This window comes from Cynocephalus volans, chromosome 16, assembly GCF_027409185.1.
Source record: "Cynocephalus volans isolate mCynVol1 chromosome 16, mCynVol1.pri, whole genome shotgun sequence".
In the NCBI taxonomy this organism is placed as follows: Eukaryota; Metazoa; Chordata; class Mammalia; order Dermoptera; family Cynocephalidae; genus Cynocephalus; species Cynocephalus volans.
The window spans coordinates 52,251,136-52,275,859 of record NC_084475.1 but is presented as its reverse complement, the minus strand read 5'-3'; positions in this window follow the sequence as shown (position 1 = coordinate 52,275,859).

The window sequence follows — 24,724 nt, the reverse complement described above, 5'->3', positions numbered from 1 at the left end:
CTTTCCTTCCTTCTTTGAAATAAATTCTTATGAGGCTGGAGTGATATTATGTGTTCCCTTTAAGTACTGACCAAGAACCATATAACACCACATCTTGTCACATCTAAATAAAAGAATGATTCAGCTCTTTCTACTGTCTAGTATTCCTGGTTTGGGGAAAACAACAACAACAACAACAAAATAAAACGGATGATAGATAAAATGCTTGTTTAAGAAGCTGAGCAGTACATTTCTTAGATAAGACTCCCTGTATTAGTCCATTTTGTGTTGCTATAACAGAATACCAGAGTCTCTGTAATTTATAAAGAACAGAGGTTTATTTGGCTTACAATTCTGTGACAGCTGCATCTGGCACGGGCCTCAGGCTGCTTCTACTCATGGAGAAAAGGGACAGGCAGCCGGCGGGTACAAGCAGATCACAGGGTGAGAGGAAGAAAGAAAGAGAGTTGGTGCCAGGTCTTTTAAACAACCAGCTGTTACAGGAACTAGTAGAGTGAGATCTCACTCAGGCCGCCCTCCCCCAGGTAGAGCTTAATCCATTCATTAGGGATCTGCCCCCATGACTCAAACAGGTCCCAACACTGCCACATTGGTGATCAGATTTCCCATGAGTTCAGGGAGTTCAATATATCCAAACTCCATCACTCCCTAAGGACTTATTCCCTTCTGCAGTGAATGGCTTTATACATTGTTGCTGCTTGGGAAACTTGCCTTATCTATTTATTCAGCAAATATATATGGATTGCCCATGTGGCAGGGACTAGATGTAATGATACTAGACTACAAACGTACTGATTGCATCTCAGTGAAATTAAGGAAGTAAACTCAATGGAAATTGCACTGGGTTGGGGACAGAAATAAGGGAATGTCTTAGGTTAATGTTCAGTCCTAGTATTTAAAAATTATTGTTATGAATGTTTCCACATCCATAATTTCTGTTATTGTGATGACATGCTATTGAAAATGGAAAAGAAACATAGAAAGGAAACTAGAAGACAACATAAGGTCAAAAATGGTAATCTTTGCATTTGGAATAACACAAGGTGAGACTCTAACTATATTGTTGGAAAAAACATGATTTCTTAAATATTATTTATTTTTTCTCCCAAAGAATAATTAGTTTTAGGAGAGAGTCTTCAAAAGTATTTACATAGCCTACATAGTAAAATATGTCTACCTGAAGACACCTCACAACTTGCTTTCAGTAGCTACTTTGAAAAGAAGGAGGTCTGTGCCAAAAGAGGTAGTTGTCTATATTCTCATGGTGCTTCCAACAGCAGCTGAGGATCAGATTCTGGGCACTGTCAGTACTGCTGCTGTCAGGGGCTGTGTCCACTGCTGCCTGCATGTGACAAATGCATTGGCACAACTGATGCTCCAAAGTTTCCTATTATCCTCTGGAATTCTTGATACACCAAAATCCCTTCTGAGTTCTGTGCTACATGCCAAATCTGAAGAATATTTCTCTTGCATTTTGTGATAGAAGAGAATTATATTGGTAATCTATTTTTTAATCCTTTGAACATATTTTTCTTTACTTATTCTAATATATTTATCATAGTTTTTGTAAGCTGAATTCAATACCTGATCCCACTCAGAATCACTTTTTATTGAGTATTCTGAGTATGGGTCATACTTTATTTCATTGCATGTCTACTAATTTCTGGTTGGAAACTGGACATTATGGATAATACATTTTGGAGATTTCCAGCCTAAACTCTGATCTATGGCGTCTTTTGCCAGCAAGACTATGGAGTTTAGTTCTGGTATTTCCCGCAGCCATAGCCATAGAGGGTTGACAATGCCCTTAGGCCAGAAAGCCATAATTGAGATTAGCATTTCCTCTGGATTCTCTTTGCTTTGGACATTTTACATTACTTTTAATTAGTTGGGTTCTTTAAAAAAATATATATCTACCTTCCTTTAAGTCTAGATAGGTAAGCTTTTGTGTGTGTGTGTGTATCCCACAGGCCTAGCAATTAAAAAGTATATATATATATTTTTTTTCTTTTTTCTAAAAGAGAACTGAAATTTCCAATTTGTTTTACTTTTGTCTAATACTCATAGAAGAAGTAAGTTTTAAACTTGTGTAGTCAGTCATTGAATTAGTGAGTGACAGATCTATTTTCTTTTAATATAAATACCCTTTTGGCTAAAAACTTCATATTGGAAAAATGAAAGATTAAAACATTTTCTTTCTTTCTTTTTTAAATACGGGAAGATACACTGCTGCTTTGGTATTTCCAGAGAAAGAGAAGCACAAAAGATGCTGTTCTTGTGATTTTTTCTGTTAGATCTCTATAGCGATTTTAAAAGGCAAATGTTAGGAATAAGAGCCCATGCAGAGGCAAGGTATCATAAAGGACATGGCTGACTCCAGGCACACAGCAGCGGTGAAAACATCATTTCTGCTGAGATAATAGTGTAGATCATTACACAGACATTTTAAACAGAATTCCTGTTAGAATGGACATTGGATTTTCAAAAACAAGAAATTACTGATAGGCGATCTTTTAAATCTCATGATCTATAAATAAACTTAATGATTTAGTAAATATTTCAATGTGGATGGAATGATTGAATAAAAACAATTCTAAACTGCACATTTTATTACATTATTATGTAAGATTTTAAATTTTTCTGGAAAGTACAATGTTACTTTCATGTATTTTGTAATAATATTTTAGAAAATGTCATCACACACAAACAGAAATATTTCTTAGAACTTCAAAATGTTCTATAAATTTTAAATATTATAGCTTGAAGGGAAAAAAATTGAATTGTCTCCTTTAACTCCCCTCCCTCACTTGCAAGAATAATGGTCACTGAGGTATGATGAGGCCTGCTCTCAGTTCAGGTTGAAAGACACTCACGTCGCAGTGCATCTTCTGCAGGATCCTCCCAGGGTTGTAGCTCTTTGCACACTTTGGTTTCCTCCATCCCACAGCAGGAACCCTTACGCTATACTGGGAGAAGGTGAGTTTGGACTTGAGCTCTCCATGAAGCAAAAATGATAGCCTTAGAAACTTTGGAGGTAAACTGAGGATAAGAACTAAATAGAAAACATCAAAAAATCAATCTTTTTTAAACTCAGTGCATCCATTTCTAACAATAAGATATCACTTACCTCTATGCATATTGCTTTCCTAAAAATTACAGTTCACCAAAGGGGATTCCATTTCCTGACAGATAAACAGATAATAACACCTTCATTAGATGCTGTCGGGTCCGCCGCTGGCCCACCCGAACAGCCCTAGCCTCGTTCCTTTTGGTGGGCGAGGGAATGGCCCGGATTCCTCTTTCCCTCCTGTCCCCTTTGAAAGGAGACGGGGGAAGAGAGCCATAAAGAGAGGTGAGCACAGCCGCCGGCCCCAACCAGCCCAGTTAAAGGACACTCAGACGCGGCGGGGGTTCTGTCCAGTAGTTCCGTTTATTATTACACAAGCACTTGCTTTTAAAGGTAAATGGGGAAGGGAGGTTTTTACATCCTCCAGTCAGCTTAAAGTTTACGAGAGCATGCATCCTGTCTCAATGCCTAGCTATTGCAATCATGCAGTGTTCAGGAGCGCGGAAGCGGGTATTTGGCCAACCCGCAGACACTCCTACCCTACTTCCTCCCAGCCCCGCCGTCTTAGGCTGCCACATTAATACACCCTTGTGGGCCCATAATGGCACCACTTGTAATGTCACTTAAGGTGGCGTTAGTTTTTAAGGCCCGACAAGATGCCACCTTACAGACAAAATCTCCAGCAATGTACTTCTAACATTTTTATTTATCCTTGAATATTGTTCCATTCCTTCATAAGTAAATACACAGTCCACCTCTGTATACAGCTGAGATTAGAAATTGGTTGCTTTTAGCATGTCAGAATTTCCATCTTTGTTTCAAGGATTTTATTTTTATGATTCCTCTACTTTTTATCACTAGTAACAATAATTATGAATTAATATTTTGATTATATGAAAAAAAAATTGCCATTAAAATATTCAAATATTTTAGATACTGTCACTTAAACAAAGAATGTGGCTCAGCCAGCCAATGCATTACTGTTGCCTGGTAGGCAGCACTGTAATGTGATAGATCATGTATCCATTGTTTAATTCCTTTGTAGATGAAATTTATGTGGATTCAGGATGTTTAACAATTGAGGATTTCCTGTGCTATGTAATATATATGTTGATTTTTATAGGCTAAATTCAAACATCCTTGAGTCCTCAAGAAGAATCAGTGAGAGGGAATATGCACTTTACCATTTCAATATGTTCCTTTGTTTTTAACCAATTAATAACTTATTTAGACGTATGTGCATGGGCCCAAAATCTCTAGCACTAGGTGTAATCTTATATTGCCATGGGTGCTATAGAATAGGTGAAGTTTAGTAGAGAAGAGGCTCTAGGGGACTGTCTCTGAGATCCTCCCTGAAATTCACATCAGCCTCCAATTTACTCCATAAGCCACCATATTTATTATGATAAAAATGTCTAAAACTAAGCACTTGAAAATTCCCAATTGGTAAATTCTGTACCTGTTGGGTTTTAAATGCTTAATAAAAATTCTGAAAGTGAATTATTTGTTTTAACCATCAATTCCATAAATACTTCAAATGTTTTAGAAGAAAGGGAATAGAATAGTAGTCTTGGAGATTTTACATATATTTCAGGGTACTGAGATTAACTGATTATTTTATATCTGCAAGTTATGAAGAAATCAGCATTATATGATGGAAGTAAAACTACTAAAAAGCTATTTCAGAAGCTGTTAGTGCATGGACAAAGCATCTGCTATAACGAAAATTTCTGATGTCCTGTCATCTCTATTATTTTAATTAAACACATTAGTATCCTGAGTTTCTTGAAAAATGTGTTATTTTTATCTTCTTCCAAGTGCTGGGAGGAACAATTTTGTTTACTCCCAGGTGGCTTAAATCTGATTTGAACTCACAGCAGAGTTTACGCTGATGAATAGCTTTTCATTGAACATGAATAAATTGAGAAATTCAGATTAGTCAGCCACTTTTTCTTCATAATTTAAATTCCAGAGAAGAAGCATTTAGCAAAAATAGAACACAAAAGGTTGTGCAGTTGATGAATTGCACCTGATGACTAGCTGAATTAATAAAACTATTAACGAACTAAACACCAAAGCTTCTTTTCTGAATATCTATGAAAATTATTGTTTTAAGTAAAGAAACAAAAAAGCAACATTGGCATCTAAAAAGAGCAAGTTCTTTGTTCAATTAATTTGCAGACTGATATGTTGTTAGAGACAGATGCAAGCTTTCAAACATATTTTTTTCCACAGTGTAAGTATACTTTTTTGGCTGTTTTAATGACTTAACTACCAGGCATCTCTATTAATCAAAATTAAAAATTCAGACAGTCTCTTTCTCTCTCTCTAAATATATATATTATTATATATATAAAGGATACATCTATTTGACAGATAGATAGAGACATACCTAAATAATTATGTCTATCTGAATATAATATCATGTTTAGATATTTCTGGAAATCTGAAACTTTTAAAGGGATGAGCTCTGTAAAAAAAAAAAAAGAATATTTAAATATATACATTTCAATGCATATATTTAGATGTTTAAATAACAAACATTAAAAGGCATATACATGCATATTTAAATATACATTTTAATGCATATGTTTATGCATTCAAATACAAAAACATATGTATTAAAATACATAAACATATATTTAAATGTCCTTTTACTTTTTACAGAGCTCATCCTATTAATGGCTTCAGATTTCTACAAATATATAAACATATTATCTTCAGATAGGTGTAATTGTTTAGGATATATTTTAATTGTACTTTAGAGAAAGTATTTCTATAAGTATTCCAAATCCTACAGAAAAGTTTTTTCTCTGTAATAAATATTTAAATATGTCTTCTATTTGTTTACTACAGTTATTAACTGTTCTATGTGTTATTATTATGGCACTAAATTTGTCCATGATTTATTATTAATTTGAAAGGACTGAATCTTTTAAGTTGTTAATCTTTTATTATTTGGCAACTAAACAAAACATTTTATTAACCGTTTTTACATATAAGAAAAGAATATTGTTATACAATAAAGCTACTTCTTTATTTTCTACACAAAGTAAAGTATTTTTCTCTAATTGACACTTTATTAAATTTTTCTCAGTAGTTGATTCTACTTTTTTGTTGTATATATTTGATTCTATTTTAATTTAGAAATCTTGGAAGATAAGTAAGTTTTAGTGATTCTTAGTTGTGGTTTCACATTTATTAAAACCCATGACTTCAGATTCTCACTGAGGACAAAAATTGAGTTGAATGCCTTGGAAATCACTAACGACAAATAAAAATTGAAGCTTAAATGTAAAAGGATTAATTTGATGTTACTTCCAAGCAAATAGAAGACATAATAGCCCTGTCACTGGGTGGTAATCTCTTGAGCTGTGTAAATAAAGCCTCTAGGTCAGGACTGTGTGGGCTATTCTGTTGAGATTCCTGAACTGAGTTTCTGTTTCTGTAGGCCATCATACCCTGAAGAATTCCTTTAGTTCTGAAATATTTCATGTGCTGTCTAGGTGTACATGAGATTCACACCTTCAAAGACGAGGCAATTTTGTTCCTCCTTTTCTTGTTCTTCTTGTCCTTAGTCAGTTCAGTAGACCAAGGTCAGAAAATTCAGTTGCATGTTATTAAGTATTTTTTCTTCCTTGTCCAACATAATCCCATGCTTTCTTCCAAGCTCAGTGTACTTTATTAGGCTTTCTGTCATCTTTTATATTCCTAAAACCTTTAAATCCTCAGGAATGCTCCAGGGTCGGCTTGATTAGCTCATAACACAGCAAATCTGGGAGATATATGTATACACACTGTTGGGAAAAATAGAATAATTTAATCAGACCCTCTCACCTTAGGTCCAGTTGAGGGTGGTTCAGTGCATTCTTTGTAAATAAGTTGTGTGTGGGTGGAGTTAGTGCACCTGTGCAGTGCTACCACTTGGCTGGCGTTGATTGCCTTGGGCATCCGCCCTGCATGGCCATGCTCTTGAACTTGCAGCTCCAAGGACCTTTTTGCTGCTTACCTACCTCATGTACCTGTGTGTGAAGGGTTTGTGACCCAGTCTGGACAACGGGCTTGAGGGGTCTATGAGCTCCAGACACAGCCATAGCACAACAACTGGCATAGTCTGCAACAGGATTCTGAGCAGGTACAGGAGCTGAAAGCCCTTGGAAGAAGGAGGAAATGTAGCTACTTTTGAATATGCTCTGACCTATGGCCACCTTCCTGTTGACTGGGATCTGGTTGCTTCTCACTGTATTGCGAGGCAGTATAGACCAGGCACTATGGCAGAAAACCCCTTAGGAAGGGGAGGAAACGTGGCTATCCTTGAGCATGTGGTGCCCAATGGCCACTTTTCTGCTGACTGGAGCCTGGCTACTGCTAACTGTGCTGCAAACTGATTGAGATTTGCAGCAGAAAGCAGAGTTTTTGGAAGCATAGATAAATGTCCTGGAGGACAACGTATAGTGACTGGCCGCTCTTGTCTCTCATACCAGGGAAGACAACCCAGTGGTGAGTTGAGGGAGACCATGCATCTCCAGACATGACCTGTTGTGCATCAGAAAATGAAATGCGAGCAGCCTATGGGACTGGGCGGGCAACCAGTGGACAATCCACAGGTGACCCAATTCACCACCTATGTCCCATCTACCCAGGTTGAATTGGTTGGCTTGGGCAGACGGTAAAGCAGCAGAAACAGGGAGAGCCCCTGGATGCTGCAGCTATGGGACATAGGAGTGGATGGTGCAACTTGTTCTGGAGACGATGTAGTAAACACCTGTCATGTTTGTCCGAAGGCAGATGGCTCACCGGGTGCCTCTTAAACCCGAGAAGGCTCGGAGAGTGCCACTTAAGCCCGATGGCTGGGCAGGTGCTGTATAAACCCAAGAAAGCAGATGGCCTGATGGGTGCCATATAAACCAAAGAAAAGAGTGACTGCGTGAATGCAGTTGTTCGAACTGTGGGCGAAAGCTGCAGAACTACCTGAGACTGAGTGAATAGCTGGTGTAAGCCAAGCTGATTCAAGTAATTCAGGAGCCAGGGATGGTGCAGCTAGATGATAATGGCCAAGACAATGAAAAGGCCCTGGGGGCATTTCAGAAGTTTGGGAGAGTGCCCCTCCCATCAAAGAGGCCTAGGAGAGCTGAGTTTCACTGGATGACAGACCTGAGGCACTGCTGCCCTCTGCATCCCAGCCACTCTGGCTGGAGTAATCCCGTCTCAGCACTTCCGAAGAACAAAAGCCAAAACCTTGGTGGCATTCACATTGTGTTAAGTTTGCAGGCCAGCAGTATGTGAGAACAGTGGAGATGTGGCAGCCTCCACCTAGATTTTGGAAGATGTATGAAAAAGCTGGGGGACTCAGGTGGAGACCTGCTGCAAGGGTGGAGCCACTGTGGAGGTCATCTATGGAGCAATGTGGAGCAGAAAAGTAGGGTCAGAGCACCCACAGAGAACCCCCACTGAGGAAATGTCTAGTGGAGCCAGGATGGCAGAACTGCCACCAGGAGCTCAGAACTGTGGGGCTGCTGGCAGTGTGCAGTGCCAGCCTGGAAAAGCTGCAGGCTCCAGGGCAGCTCAATGGGCTACACTTGGCGGAGCTGCAGGAGTGAGGTTGCCCAACACTTTAGGGGTCCAGGTGCCCCAGTGTGCTTAATGTTTGCCCTGTTTGGGTTTTGGATTTGTTTGGGGCCTGTTTTTCCTTTCTTTTCCTCCCTTCTGGAATGGGAATGTGTACCCAGTGTCTGTCCCACTATATCTTGGAAGTAGATAAACTTGTTTTTGACTCTTTACAGGTTCACAGCTGCAAGGAGTTTTGCCTTTAGTCTCAGATGAGACTTTGGACTTTTGAGTTGGTGCTGCAACAAGCTAAAGACTTGTGGGACTGGGATGGAATGTGTAATGTGTAAATGTAAGGGTCATCTGTCCTCGCTAAGAGAATATCGTGGAAGATTCTGAATGCATAGATTGTATGGCAAGGGATCCCAATGGGGTGGATTGTTGGGAAAAATAGAATAATTTAATCTGGCCCCCTCCCCTTAGGTCCAGTTGGGGGTGGTGCAGCACATTCTTTGTAAATAAGTTGTGTGTGGGTGGAGTTAGTGTGCCTGCATGGCGCCGCCACTTGGCTGGCATTGACTGCCTCGGGCATCCGCCCCATACGGCCATGCTCTCAAACCTATGGCTCCAAGGACCTTTTTGCTGGTTATCTAGCTCGTGGACCTGCTTGTGAAGGGTGTGTAACCCAGTCTGGACAATGGGCTTGAAGGGTCTGTGAGCTCCAGACCCACCCATAGCTCGACACACACACACACACGTATATATGTTTAAAATATGAATAAAACATATTATTTTGTGTACAAGTATTTGAATACAACTTTCAAGTAAATCTATCATTCCTTTACCTGTAAACCACACAGCTAACTGTGCAATTAATAGTAGATTTGTAAGGACAATACAAATCATGTGTGGTCTTTTCCTTTGTAGTTTACTGAAACCACATACAAAACCTCGAACTGTAATAGGAAGTCAGATGTGTGTCATTGTCTTGGAACACGTCATTTAGATGTTCCATAATAACCCCTTGTAAAATGAGATTTTTCAAATGCTTGTCAATCTAAATGAAAAAAACACTGAATGTAATGCATTAGTGGCAAACTTAGTATAATGCAAGACAAAACAACCATTTGAAAAACTCATGGCTAGAAGCAATTTCAGTTCAGTTGAAGAAACAATAAATAGCTAATTGATTGGTTCAATAAATTGGCAATCATTTCTGTTTTTAAAATGTTCAAACTCTTGGGCCTCTTAAAGCCATTTTACTTAAGTGCTAAAATAGAGTTGTAGATTTTGTAGAAATGAAACCTAAAGATATGATTATAACTATTCTTTGTTTTGTATTTTATAACCACTCACGGTTCTTAAATAATAGTGCAGGCATTTTTATACACTGAAATCTAGATATCAGTTGATCATTGTTTTAAAACTGTATTTACCATTTGAAAGGTTAGTAATAACATTCTTTTATCTTGCATGTCAGGCCAAGTGATATTTTTGAATTCCATGTTTATGTGTGTGTTAAAAATAGTTCTTTGCCATATGAATTACAATACATATTTACTTTAGATTAATATTATGAAAAAAGCTGCAAAAAATATGAACTAAGAAAGGACAATTCCAGTTAGAAAAATGATAATACTCTAAATGACCCTTCAAGGAAAAATGTCAATAGATTTTCTGTGTTTTATGGTTGATCACACAGATGACTTGGAGTTTTAGTATTAGCCTACATCAAAATAATAACAACCAGACACACTTTATTTTAGACACATTTTTGAAGAAGATTACCTTAAGTGTATTCTTCAAGAATATACTGAGCTTTGACATGTTGACCTTGGTCAGCTCAAGTAAGAATTTTTGTTCTAATTTGCCTGCCATTTGAAATATACTGAGTTGATTTGCAATCTTGTCTTTTACTCTATGTATGAAAGATAAACTACATACCTGAAATTTGGAAATAGAATATGAGATGAAAAATATGTTTTAATGCATAAAAATAACAGCAACTTTAAAGGAATTGTGAATGACTGAACCATATTTATTCTAGTCAGCTTAGAAACTCACTTTATGAAAGTGAATATATTCACATAAGAATGAATTCTAACGCAAATATTTTTAAATTCTATCACAGTGAAAGGCTGTTTCTGGTTTACGTTGGTCTGAAAGAATGGCAAAAAATATTTTCTAAGTAGTATGTAGCACATTTTCAAAGACCGTATTTAAAATCAAGAAGGAATGAAGGTTGGATTTTGAGTCCTAGAAGAAGATGGCAACAGTAAAAACTGGCCTGCATGAGAAACTGATATACTTAATAGGTAAGTTAGAGAAGAATAGAATTTTTAATCATTTTTAAATTAGAAAATCAGAATTAAAACTATGTTACTCAGTAGAATAAGGATTATTTTTAATAAACATAATAAAACTAATCACAGTTAAATTTTCTTCCTTTATTTCTTCCTTTTCTCTCTCCCTTTCTTTCTCTCACATCACATATATGTACATAAATAGATAGATAAATAATTATATTAATATGTTTGCATTATATATTGCACTTTGGAGCCAATCTAGATTATGACTTGAGTAATATATCTTGCTTTCATTTTTTTCCTTGAAGTAATAATTAATGAAGAAAAGAGGAAGAATATAAAAATAAGAAAATCAAACAGTCAAAAAATTTCTTCAAGCAACATAGGTAAAAGTATGCAGTTTTGAGGATCAATTAATGCCCCAGGCTCCAGTGCCAGATTGCTTGAATTTGAATAACAAAATCCCCATTCATTAAATATGTGACCTTGAGCAAATCGCTTTGACCATCAAAGAAGCTTTGAAAAGATAATTCTATGGTGATTATTACATATAGTACCTTGCTTAGGGGTTCTTGTTAGTGTTCAATGAGATAGTGAATATATTTGGCCTCATGCATAGGAAGTGCTCAGTAAGTGGTAGCTATTAGTAGACAATCCTGCCTTTAAATGCTGAACATGGTTTAGGTAATCTTGGGAAAATTTTACATTCTCAACCTCAATATCTTTAGTTTAAACTAAGACAAATAATTATTTCAGGAGTGTTGTGAACATTAGAAATGATAGTTAAGTAGCTTATGCATATATGTATTCAAATAATTTGGCTTATTTCTTTTGCTTCTTTTTTCATTGTTATTATTTTGTCTAAAGAGGATAGAAACTGCCCACAGAATATTGTTGGAAGTTGTTCAGTGGGCAGAGAGCTATTTCTGAAAGTTAAAAATGAAGGAGTAAGGAGGTGAAAAGGGCAGGTAAATAGAATGATATTTTCTTAACAGATGGGAAAAAGTTCAGAGAATGGTGCAGTCAATGGCAACAAATGGAAAGGAAAATATTCAAAATAGGTTTTACAGCAGAAAGAGAAAATGAGATCAAGAGAGCTAACATATTGGAATTTGGAGTGGTAATGCTAATTTTTAGATTGTAAGCAGGAGCTGATCTAATAACCTAGCAGTGAATAGTCTCTTTAGTATATCAATTAGCATAAAGATTAAAGATTTATGAAAGTTACACAAGGAATGCTAACACATCCACAAATTTTGGGGCAGGCGGAAGGCAAATTAATGAGAAATACTTTTTTTTTCCAATGGCTTACTCCTCCCTTCATTGGCTAACCAGAAGAAACTGGTTATTTGATTCACACTTATTTGCATAAGGTAGACAGGTAGTAGTGAATGTTCATTGTGCAATTTATACAAATTTTTAAAAATCAAGATACTTATAAGTATGAATTTTATATAGTCTTTATTTAGGTTGTATTTTGGATAACTGTAAAGTTGTGGTTAATAAAGTTATTCAGTAATATCAGAATCATTTCACTACCTAAATTTATAACTTGAATTATGATATGTTGGATTGGGATTTTAAATAAATGAGCTATTTTTAGAGTACAGCACATATTGCATAATATTTATTATTGTAACTAATAATCTCAAAAATTCAAAGAGAATGAACCATGTAAAAATTGACTGCCTTTTTAGGTTTAATTTGTGGGCAAAGACACCCCATGAATTTGGCATTGTCTTTACTAAGTTTATAAAGACTATATTTTTAATAGGAAATAGACTGTGTACAACTATTAAAGTGTTAGCAATTCCAAGATTTCAATGGACTGTCTTTTCACATCTTGTTAATAAGATCTTTGCAACTGATGCTGATAACTCTTTGTCTTCCTACTGTACCTCTTTATTCTCAGGATGTCTCATAACAGATCTAAAGTCTTATTTAAACCAAACATTGGACAAAAGAGATAGCATTTTGAGAATAACACAATCATCTGTACACTTGTCTCTTTCCTCACTGGGTTTTTTATTCCTAGCCAAAAATATGTGTGTGTGTGTGTGTGTGTGTGTGTGTGTGTGTGTGTGTGTGTGTGTGGTATCAAGAGAACCTATCATATGTTTGACATATAGGAAGTACTCAAAAAATTCTTTTTAAATATCTCGACAGAAGGATAGTAGAGTGAATGGGTGGACAAAAGGAAAGATAGCAGAATATTAATAAAATGTATAAACTCTAGACAGAATAATAAGGAAAAATAAACAGAAGACATAAATTACCAAAATCAGGGGTAAGGCCATCACTACAGATCCTACAGACATTAAAAGTTAATAAGTGGTTTTATGAGCAACTGTAAGTCAAAAAATTCCACAATTTATTTTAATTGTGCAAATTCCTTGAAATATAAAAGCTACCAAAATCTCATTAAAGAAAAAAATTAACATGAATAGCCCCAAAGCTGTTGAACAAATTCTCAGGTCCAAATGGCTTCACTTATGAATCTGACCGAAGACTAGGGGAAAAAGTAGTACCAATACTACAATTACTCTTTCAACCCATGGTATGATGTGAGCTTTCCCCTGATTCCAAAACTAGAGAAGGATAGTTTAAGAAAATTGTTGCCCAATATCCCTAATGAACATAAACATAAAAATTCTTAACAGAATTTTAGCAAACCAAATCTAGGAGCATATTAAAAGGGCAATACATCATGACCAAATGGGGTTTATCCCAAAGATTCTAGATTGATTATTATTTTTCTTAAGTTGATACTGAGACAGAGAGTAGAACCATGGTTACCAAAGACTAGGGAGAAGAGGGGAGGAAGAAAAGGCAGGGAGAGGTTGGCCAGTGGGTACAAAATTACACTTAGATAGTAGGAATAAGTTCTGATGTTCTATTGCATAGGATGACTATAGTTAACATTTAAGTTTTGTGTATTGCATAAAAGCTAGAGGAGAGGCCTTTGAATGGTTTTGTCACAGAGAAATGATAAATGTGTGAGTTGACTGATATATTAACTACCATAACCCAATTATTATACAACATATATAAGTATCAAAACATCAGATTGTATTCCATAAATATGTATAACTACAATGTCAGTTAAAACCTTAAATAATCACTGTAATTCATCACTTTAACAAACTACGAAAAAAAAAATAATAAAGTCCATATAATTATCTTAATAAATACAAAAAATGTGTGTGAAAAAATTCAGCATTTAATCCTGAAGAGACTCTCAGCAGATTAGGAAGGAAGAAAACTTCCTGAAACCAATAAAAGTTATTTACAAAAACCTATAGCTATCATCATACTTAATGCTGAAAGACTGAATATTTTAAGCCTAAGATTAGAATCCAAGCAAAGATGTCCTCTTTTTATCACCCTTATTAACATTATAATTGAGGTCGTAGCCAATATAAGGCAAGAAACTAAAGAAATAACAATCATACAAATTGAAAACATGAAAATTAAAACTGCTTCTACTTGCAGATGACATGATTTTCTTTCAATAAAATCCCAAAATGTGTACATCCCAAAAAAGAAAAAAGCTAGCAGATCTAATTAGTATAAACATTGAGTTTAGCAATGTCACAGAATGCAATGTCAGTACAGAAAAATTAATTATTTTTCTATATACTAGGTATGTAGCACCAGAAATTAAAATTTAAAAATAGTATCATGTACACTAGTGACCAAAAAACACCAAAAATACAATAAGTTTTTGGGTATATAACTAATAAAATATTCATAAGATCAGGATGCTAAATTTTATCTTGAAATCAAAATATACCTAAATAAATTGAAGAACACACTATTACCATGGAATGAAACAATGTAGTTAAGATATTATTTCTCCCTTAACTATTCTGTAGATTCAATGCAATTCAATGAAAACCCTAGCAGAATTTTTTTTTGTAAGACAAAGAAATACATTCTAAACTTTATATGGAAATACAAAGATATTAGAATAGCCTAAATAATTTTGAAAAAGAAAAAAAAAAGAGAGCAATGTTGGAGCAATTATACTACCTATATTCAAGACTTACTATCCGTATTAGTCTGTTTCTGTTGCTTATTACAGAATGCCTAGAACTCAGTAATTTATAAAGAAAATGAAATTTATTACTTACAATTTTGGAGGCTGGGAAGTTCAAGGTCTAGGGAACACATCTGGTGAGGGTGGGAACTCTCCACATGGTCCTGTGGCAGCATGGTGTTGCATGGCAAGAATGGTTGGGCAAGAGAGAGCTAACTATCTCACTTGTCCTCCTTGTAAAGCCATCAGAAACATTCCCATTTCTCCATGAATGGACCAACTCATTCAGGAGTACAGTCCTCACAATCTAATCACCTCTTAAAGACCGTACCTTTCAAATACCACAGCGGGATTTCCCATACTCTTAGAACTGTTACAATGGGAATCAAGCTTCAATGAGTTTGGGGGGACATTCAATCCACAGCACTATTTAAAGCAACACAAATCAAGGCAGTGTGGTATTGGCGAGAGGATATATACATCCAGAAATAGACCCACAGATATATGGTTAATTAATTTTTGACAAGGATGAAAAAACAATTCCATTAGGAAGCATAATGTTTTTCAAAGAACAGTGCCAAAGAGTTGGATATTTATATGCCAAAAAAGAAAAATGAAAAAAAAAAAAAACATATGCAATTCATACCTCATAACAGATACAAAAATCATCTTAAAGTGAATCAAAGATCTAAATGCAAACACTGAAACTATATAACTTCTGGAATGAAAAATATCTTTGTGTACTTTGGTTAAGCAAATATTTCCTAGATACAATGCCAAAAGCATGCCTAACAAAACAAAACAATGATAAATTGGTCTTTATCAAAATAAAGAATTTCTGCTATTTAAAAGACATTTTAAAAATATTTAATTTATTTTTAATTGACAGAGAATTGTATATAGGGGGTACAATGTGATATTTTGGCATTTCTATACATTGTGGAATAATTAAATCAAACTAATTAATATATCCATCACCTCACATACTTATCATATTTTTGTGATAAGAACATTTAAAATCTACTCTCCTATCAATTTTTAAATATACAATACATTATTGTTAACTTTAGTCTCCATGCTGTAAAATAGATCTCCAGAACTTATTCCTTCTGCCTAAAGTTTGTACCTTTTGAACAACATCTCCTCATTCCCCAACCCACCGTTAAGCACCTGGCAACCACCATTCTACTCTCTATTTGTATTGTATGAGTTCAGCTTTTTTAGATTCCACATGTAAGTGAGATCATGCAGTATTTGCCTTTCTGTACCTGGCTTACTTCATTTAGCATAATATCCTCCAGGTTCATCTGTGTTATCTCAAATGGCAGGATATTTTTCTTTTTAAAGAGCGAATAGTATTCCACTGTGTATATAAGCCACATTTTAAAAAAGACATTTTTTAAGAGAATATAAAGACAAAGCTAAGAGAAAATATTAGGAAATCACATATCTTATAAATGATTTGTAACCAAAATATATGAAATACTCTCAAAACTTAATAAAAACAAATTAACTGATTAAAAATGGGCAAAAGGTGTGAACAGACGCTAAAGATACATATGAGCACATAAAAAACATGTTCAAAATAATGTCTTAGATAAATGCAGATTTTAAAAATGAGATAGTTACACAGAATTATTAGAATGGCTAAAATTTTTTAAACTCATCGTCAAATGCTGTCAACTGGAATTCCCATACTTTGCTGGTGAGAATGCAGAAATAGTACAGTCACTTTGGAAACCAGTTTGGCAATTTATAACAAAGTTGAGCAGAAATTTATCATACCATCCAGTAATCCCACTCCTAGGTATGTATCAAAGTGAAATAAAAAAAATGCATTTACAAAAAAAGGCATGCAAATGTTTATAGCAGCTTTAGTTATAATTGCCCTAAATTGGAAACAGCTCAAATATTATTCCGCTCATGACTGGACAAATAAACTGCCACATGTGCATAGCGTAGGAGAGTGCAAAGTATTGATACATAAAGCAACATAGATTTCAAATTCATTTTTCTAAATGAAGAAGGCTAACTATTGTGTGATTATGGAAGAGGTAAAAACCGTCAAAACAGAAAACAGATCAGTGGTTTCCTGGACTTAGGGGTGAAAGAAGGAGTTGACTATAAATAGGTACAGAGGCAATTTCTGGGGTGTTAATGCAGCTTAATATCTTAACTGAGGTGGTGGTTGTACAGTTGTATGCATTTATCAAAATGCAGTACTCTATGCTAAAAATGGTGAACTTACTGTATGTAAATTAAACTTTAATTTAAAAAAAGAGATAAAAGGAGAAAAGTTAAAAAAAATCTAGAAAGTATACATGCATACACAAATATTACACTTATTTAACACCCATAACCCACTTCCAATGATGCAGTATTGATGGCTGAGTGACATCAATACTAAGCTTTTAAACTGATCACTATCTTCAAAAGCAAATTAAAGACTTCAGAGAATTTAGGGATGCAATAAAATATTTATTGGACTTTGTGAATTTGTAGACTGACTCTTCTTTTAAACAAATTATTTTACCACCCACAATTAATGTTCTGAGGAACACTAGATCATGTCTTATAATTAATACCTTGTATTCTATTATGTTGACTAAGGATTTATTTAAGCTATTTCTATTGGTATACATTTATGTTATTTTTCAGTTCCTCACGATTACAAAAAATTCTTTGATAATATCTTTGAACTTAAATATTCTGAATTTTTACAATTACTTTTAGAGACTTGATTTCTACAATTCAATATGCAGGTTGAGAGTTTATAAGGTAGATTTTTTTCCCAACAATTCTTAATTATACAAATAACGGACAAGATCTTGTGCTAGACTATGTACAAACATGAATTCATTTAAATTGTCTGTGATTATGCAGATAGCAAATAATGGTCTAGAATTATAATCCATTCAGTCTGGCTATAGAGCCTGAGTCTGTAAACAATAAATCAAAGGTCTTAGACAACCACGGAGACCAGGCAGGTAATATGAGTAAGCAGTACACAACAGGAAGAGGACAGAGGCAAGCTGGAGGGCAGTGCCTTGCTTAAATGTGCCATCTGCTCTTCGTCTAAAGCCAATTATTGCCATGTAAGAACACAGAGACGTCTCGAAAAAGCTGGATGCTATGGGTTGTTCATGGTGTTCACTTTTAAAATTATCAATTTTAAAAACTTTGTACTCACCAAAGAAATTTAGTCTAGAGTCTATCAGTTTATGCCCTCAGTAGCAAAGTTTGCTATCTTGAGTTGCTGATGTTATATTTTAATAAAAATACTGGAGGAAAAAATGGGAAATAAAGCTTGTGTTGCAACACGACGACCCTAGGATGTATAGCTTCATGGCAATCTATTAGTATCTGCATTCATTTTGGTGTTTCTGTATGAATATTGCTTCTTACTTATACTTACTACATAATATAGGGATATTCCACTATGAATGAAATGCTTTTCTGAGCCAGCTGCAGGAAGCACACTTAAATTCCATTAATTTATTGTAAAACCACATTTCTGTTCTCTGTTACTATTCAGCTTCAGTGGTATATAGGGGAGCTAAACAGATCTCATTTTCAAAAGTCTGTATTCAATAAAGACTGAAAAATTTCAAATGTGTCTAATATAGTAATACAGAAACTTAGCTGCACACTAGAAAACTTGGGAGATTTAAAACGTATGGAGACCTGCTTCCTATCTCAGAGAGTGTGATTTAATTGGCCTGGTTGTGGCCTGGGCATCAGAGTTGTTAAAAGTTCCCTAGGTGAGTGTGGGTCCAGCTAAGGTTGAGAACCACTGGCCTAATGAATGTTTCACAATATGTTTAATATGAAATAATAGTCGAATAAATAGTGCCTCTTTATTAGAATTTGTAATTATTATTAACAACAGTATTTTGATCTCTCCATCTAATCAATATCCCACGTTATTCTTTTTCTTGTAACCTTGAGAAGTAGTACACAGCATACTGTGATGTCATCATTTTTGAAATCACAGACCTGCCTCATCAGATTGAAGTGGAGAAGTTCTATATCCTTCATCTGACTTGTGTTCTAGACTATAAACTCTTTGATGGAAGGAACTGTGTGTCTCTGTGTCCCCAACACGTAGCATCATGCCACACACATGTTATGTGCTTTAAAAACTACCCGTTATTTTAAAAACTCATTTTCTGTTGATAGACATCTGGGTTGTTTCTAGTTTTTGGCTGCTGTGAATAGAGCTGCCATGAACATTAGTTAAATATGGACATTTGCTTTCATTGCTCTGGGTAAATACCTTGGAGTAGAACAAATACGTTACATTGTACTGTAAGTTTAACTTTTTTAAAAAACTGCCAATCTGTTTTTGAAAGTAGCTATACTGTTTTGCATTCTCACCAGCAATGTATCTGTATTCTAGCTACCAATGTAAGTGTTGTCAGTCTTTAATTCTGGCCATTCTTGTAAGTGTAAAGTGATATCTCACTATCTCACTGTGTTTTTTTGTATTTTTCTGATGACTTGGTGATGTTGAATATCTTTTTGTGTGCTTGTTGGCCATTCATATTGCCTTTTATTAAATGTCTGTTCAAATCTTTAAAAACAAACAAACAAACAAAATACTACCCCTTGAACAAATGAGTGGATCCATTCATTTCTCACTAATGAGAAAATTAAACTAGATCAAGAATAGACACAACTTGTGAATGTGGCCTTCTTTCCCTGCAAGCTACTGAGAACTAAGGGAACAGGAGCAGGAGCACAAGCAACACCATGTATTTTTTTGATTTTTTTGTCACCCTGTACCGTCAGTCTCATATTTATATGCATCCCCTTCTTCATAGATGAAAATAAAGAAAGGTGGAAGGTGTGAGGCAGAATAACTCTGGATTAGAAACTCCTGTCTCTTGACTTTCAGGTATCTCTGAAGAAACAAAATTTGGGTCAAAACCTTTGATCATACACTTTAACCTGTACAATGGGCTCAGGACTTGCTAACATTATATTCACATATGTAAAGCAAACATAGCTTTTAAATCTCTGTAAGTCATCTTCCTTCTAGACGTTTCTTCTGGCTGAGGAAAATTAAAGTTAGAATAATGGAATAAAACTGTCTTATTTAATAAACTAAAGCATTTATGTATGTATCTCTTAAAATTACATGTTCAGTTTGTTAGATTTTTCTCCTTCTCTGGTGTTCCTCTTTGAAGTGACTTCTGCGTATATAGGCAGCACGATTTAAACCGCACTGGCAATATGGCAGAGGGATAGGAAAAGGTTCACCTCCACATGGAACACTCTGGGTCCTTCTTGATATCCACTGTAAGCAGCTAGTCTAGTTCACTTCTGTATTAGCTCCTTTAATAATGTTAATGGTCCCATTTTGGCACTGAGTAGAATATTCTGTTGGCTCTTGTCCCAGTCATTTGTTTTAGACTCAAAGTCCCTACCCACATCTCTGGACCCCAGGTATCTGCTCATCAACTGACCTGTCAGTAGTACATTCATACGTCTGTTGTTCTTGTGCTCCCCAAAATGTATTGAATACTTGTAAACACTTCCTGGACTTCTCAAGGTATTGCTCCAAGATAGGTACAGGCAACTAGGACTTTAGCATCTCAAATCTTCGCTTTCTCTAAGTCTTTCCTTTTTTTTTCTCACAGTCCACCGAGACTGGGAAGAAAAGAGATTTTAATAATTTACTTCTTATTCTTACTTTCTCTACCTTAAGTTATCAGGACCAAATATCTTTAGCTCTAGATATCCTAAGCTAAAGGGTTTTAGAAAATCCTTCCCTGATTTCAAGACTATTTATTTTCTAGAGATACAAAAGTTATCTAAGACCTTTAACTTCTGGGCAAGATCTGCCTTCTCCTTTCTTGAGGTCATAATGCCAATCTGTTCCTGGAATGATCACTTTCAGAGTAAGTATTATTTCCTGAAATTACTTTATATATTTCTTTGTTTAATTATTAGTGCCTCTCTCCCCCCCAATACTGTAATTTAAATGAGGACATGGATCTTATTGGTCTTATTAACTATAGGTTGTATTCCTATCTATATATGACTATAGGTTATATTCTTATTAACTATAAGTTGTATTCCTTAATAACTATAGGTTGTATTCCTATCACTTAGGACAGTAATTTGGAATAGATAGAATCATTAAATTGTTCATTGAGTGCACATATGTATGGATGGATGACTGTGTAGATGTGTATAGATTGCTGTATATGGATGACTTCATTAATTAACTTTTCTGCTTTGGACTGAAAGAAAACTAAGCAACATAACCTAAAGGAGAAATGAAATTGTGCCAATTTCATACAACAAAAATATTACCTCTGCATACTTTTATTTGCTAATATATTAAAATACTAGTAATAGAAGACTTGATATTTAAAGTTAGGGACATAAATTGTATGCATATTTGTATTATGTACTTATAAACATGTGTGCATATATAATAATATAATTGAGGTATATAAAAAATATAACTATATTTTGGTAAGATTTTCAATAATTTTTATTTTGTCATGTTTATATCTATTTTACTGATCTTCTACCATGATCATATTTTACTTTATGTATAACAGAAAAAAAGTGAAGCATATTATTTTATGTATGTATTTACTTTAATTTTAATCTACCTGAAATTTGATGAAGTTTCATACAGAAATTAATGTGGTCCTAAATGAATTCCTTTGTAGTCTAAAATTTTATTTATCAACAATGTCTTAGAATATTAATTTTCGAAATATGATCTCAATGCTGTAATATTTCTTCTCATTCCTTCTCTGAGATACTTCTCAGAGTACCTGAACTCTGTAGTTATATTTTGGGAGGAGGAATTGAATGTATATGGAAAAAATTAATTTTTTAAAATGGGTGTGTTCATTTTCCCTAATGAGGAGATTTATATTTTTCTATTTTTCCAGAGGTGAGCTGACTAGTCTTAACTTGTTAGTTAAGTTATAGCACAGTGTTACAGTTTAGGTGTGTGTTTGTTTTTTGTTATTGTTGTTTTGGCTAGTGAAATTTAAAATAAGTCAAGACTATCCCAGAAATGTATCAACCATATGCCAAATTCCATTCTGAAGTGAATTTTTTTGTGAGCATATTATAATACATTAGAGAAAGAGACTTATAATGGGAATTCTGGCAGACGGCTTCGACAGCCAGATGGAGGCTTCCTTAGCTGATTCATTAATATCTAATGAAGTCAGGGCCATGCCTTCTTACAAATCAAATTCTTCCTCACCAGCGGAGATAGGTCAAAGTATTGAACAAGCTCTGAGCTCTCCGGCAGAAACAAAATAGACGATGCTGATATCTCCATTGGTTTAGTGAGAATATGGCAGCAGAGGGCTGCTGGATGAAGTGCTTTGTCAAAGTGGACTGAGATCTATTTTTAGACAATGTGGGTTGCCTTTTATATTCATCCTACCTAATAGCAGGGGGAATGCAGCAAGTTCCTGAGTGCTGAAATAGCAAAGGCAGGAATGAAAACAGCTGAAATTTGATCAGCACCTAAGTCCACCTAAGTGCCACCAATTCTTCGTCTCATGTTAGAAATCCTTTTTTTTTTTTTTTTTTTAAGGGCAGGAGACTGCCATTATCCTTTATTTAATATAACAGCAACCCTAGAGTTGCACCCATTAAAATGACTTGTTTTGTAATTTTGATGTTTTTTTCCCCATGAGTTCCAGGTGGTTTGTAGGAAATGCATGTCGTTTTGACAATTGTAATATATTTTCTGATAGAATTGGGTATATTGTCTTGAAGGTATTTAAAAATTATTAAAAATTATGCCGTAATGTGCTCACATACTAATTCATATTTAAAGATAGGAACAATTTATAACATGCACGATCAATACTGTTCGACTACTCTTGGTTCATGTCTTTTAATGGTACATGTGTAAATTTTTTAATCTATGGATATATGTGCCATTCATATGAGCTTTCATTCTAGATCTCGCATTATGTGTTAAGTGAGAAAACTAGACTCTAGATTAAGACACCATTATGTTCAAGAAGGGATACATTAGAATGCCTGGATTCAAACCCAGTTTACCACTTACTAAATATGTGATCCTTTGCAAGTGATTTGATCTGTCTTTGTCTTGTTGTCCTAATTGGTAAACTGTCAACAATAATGAATGAATATATAAAAGGCTCTTAAAGCAGTGACTGCCTCATCATAAACTCTCAATAAATGCTAACTTTTTAATTCAAAAATGAATTATTTTACATCAGTAAGTTAACTAACTTGCAATGTGAATTTAATGCAGCAATTCTCACATAAAATGTAGTTTCCCATTTCCAATAAGCTAGCAGTAGTTGATCGTTTTACCATTTTGATTAACAAAAGAATGTACCACACAAAACAGAACACAATTTCATAATTGCAATGATTTTAAACAAAGTATATTAGTAGATATTTTGAGCAAAAATCAAATGTCATATTCAAGGTACAGGCATTCTACCCTGAGATTTAAACTGAGCAACTGGATTTACAATGTGCTTTCTTAATCTGGAAATGAGTTTTGACACTTACATGTAATGACCAACAATGAATGCTCATACAAATGGCACACCTATCCACAGGTCTGAAAACTAACATATATACCATGAACAAGATTAATACAGGTGCTCCTCAACTCATGATGGGGTTACCTCAAAATAAACCCATTGTAATCTGAAAATGTTTCAAGTTGAAAACATATGTAATGCACCTAACCTACTGAACATCACAGCTTAGCCTAGCTTACCTTAAACATGCTCAGAACACTTACATTAGCCTACAGTTGGGCTAAAATCATCTGGCAACATGGTACACTGTACAGTATCAGTATCAGTTGTTTACCTACCACATATCGCTAGCCTGGGACAAGATCAGAATTCAAAATTCCAAGTAGGGTTTCTACTGAATGTGTAACACTTTCATACCATTATAAAGTTGAAAAATCATAAGGCAATTTTTCAAATATTTCTAGAGTCTTTAAATTAAAGCATTCTCTGCACAAAAATTATTAAAATAGCATATAGTAGTTAACTTTATTTGTTACTATTTATTATGGTGAACATATTACTTGTTTTTCTACTTCATATATCTTTTATTTTTATTATGGTAGGTATAAGATAGCTCTCTTTCATACAGTATGTTCATATTAGTTATATTATACTTTATATGTTAATTCATATTCTAATATACAGAACTTTTAAATAATCTGTTATTTAGGTACTTATGTATTTATGTACTTACATATAGTGTACATGTATACACTTTTAAATTTGATTCGTGCATTGTGGTCATTTATGTGTACACCTTAACCTTTCTGAAACTAGATGTGAGTTAGGAACACCCGACCCTCAGGGTTAAACATGGAACACCAGTTTTTCAGCTGTGGGAGTCTCGTCCATGTTTGCTGCACTTTCTGCAATTCCCTGGCAACTTTTTTCTTCACATTGCCTTAGTCTCTTCTACACATGTGAGTGCCGATTCAGTTCTCCTCTGTGTTACCTAGACATGTACTTGAGCCCCTTTGGTGATCCCCCTTCCCCAAAACCTTCCTGCATCATATACATTTTGTTTATGTGCTATACCAGCCCTGCTGCACAGCTTCAGTGAAGACTCTCACTGGCTGTGTGATGGAGATTTCAAATTCTTTGCCTTCTTCATGTCCCCACAGGCTGCATGAGTGTCCTTATGCCATAGCAACTGGCTTCTTCTAGAACAAGTAATGAGGGAAAGAGAGAGAATGTCAAAGACAGAAGACACAGG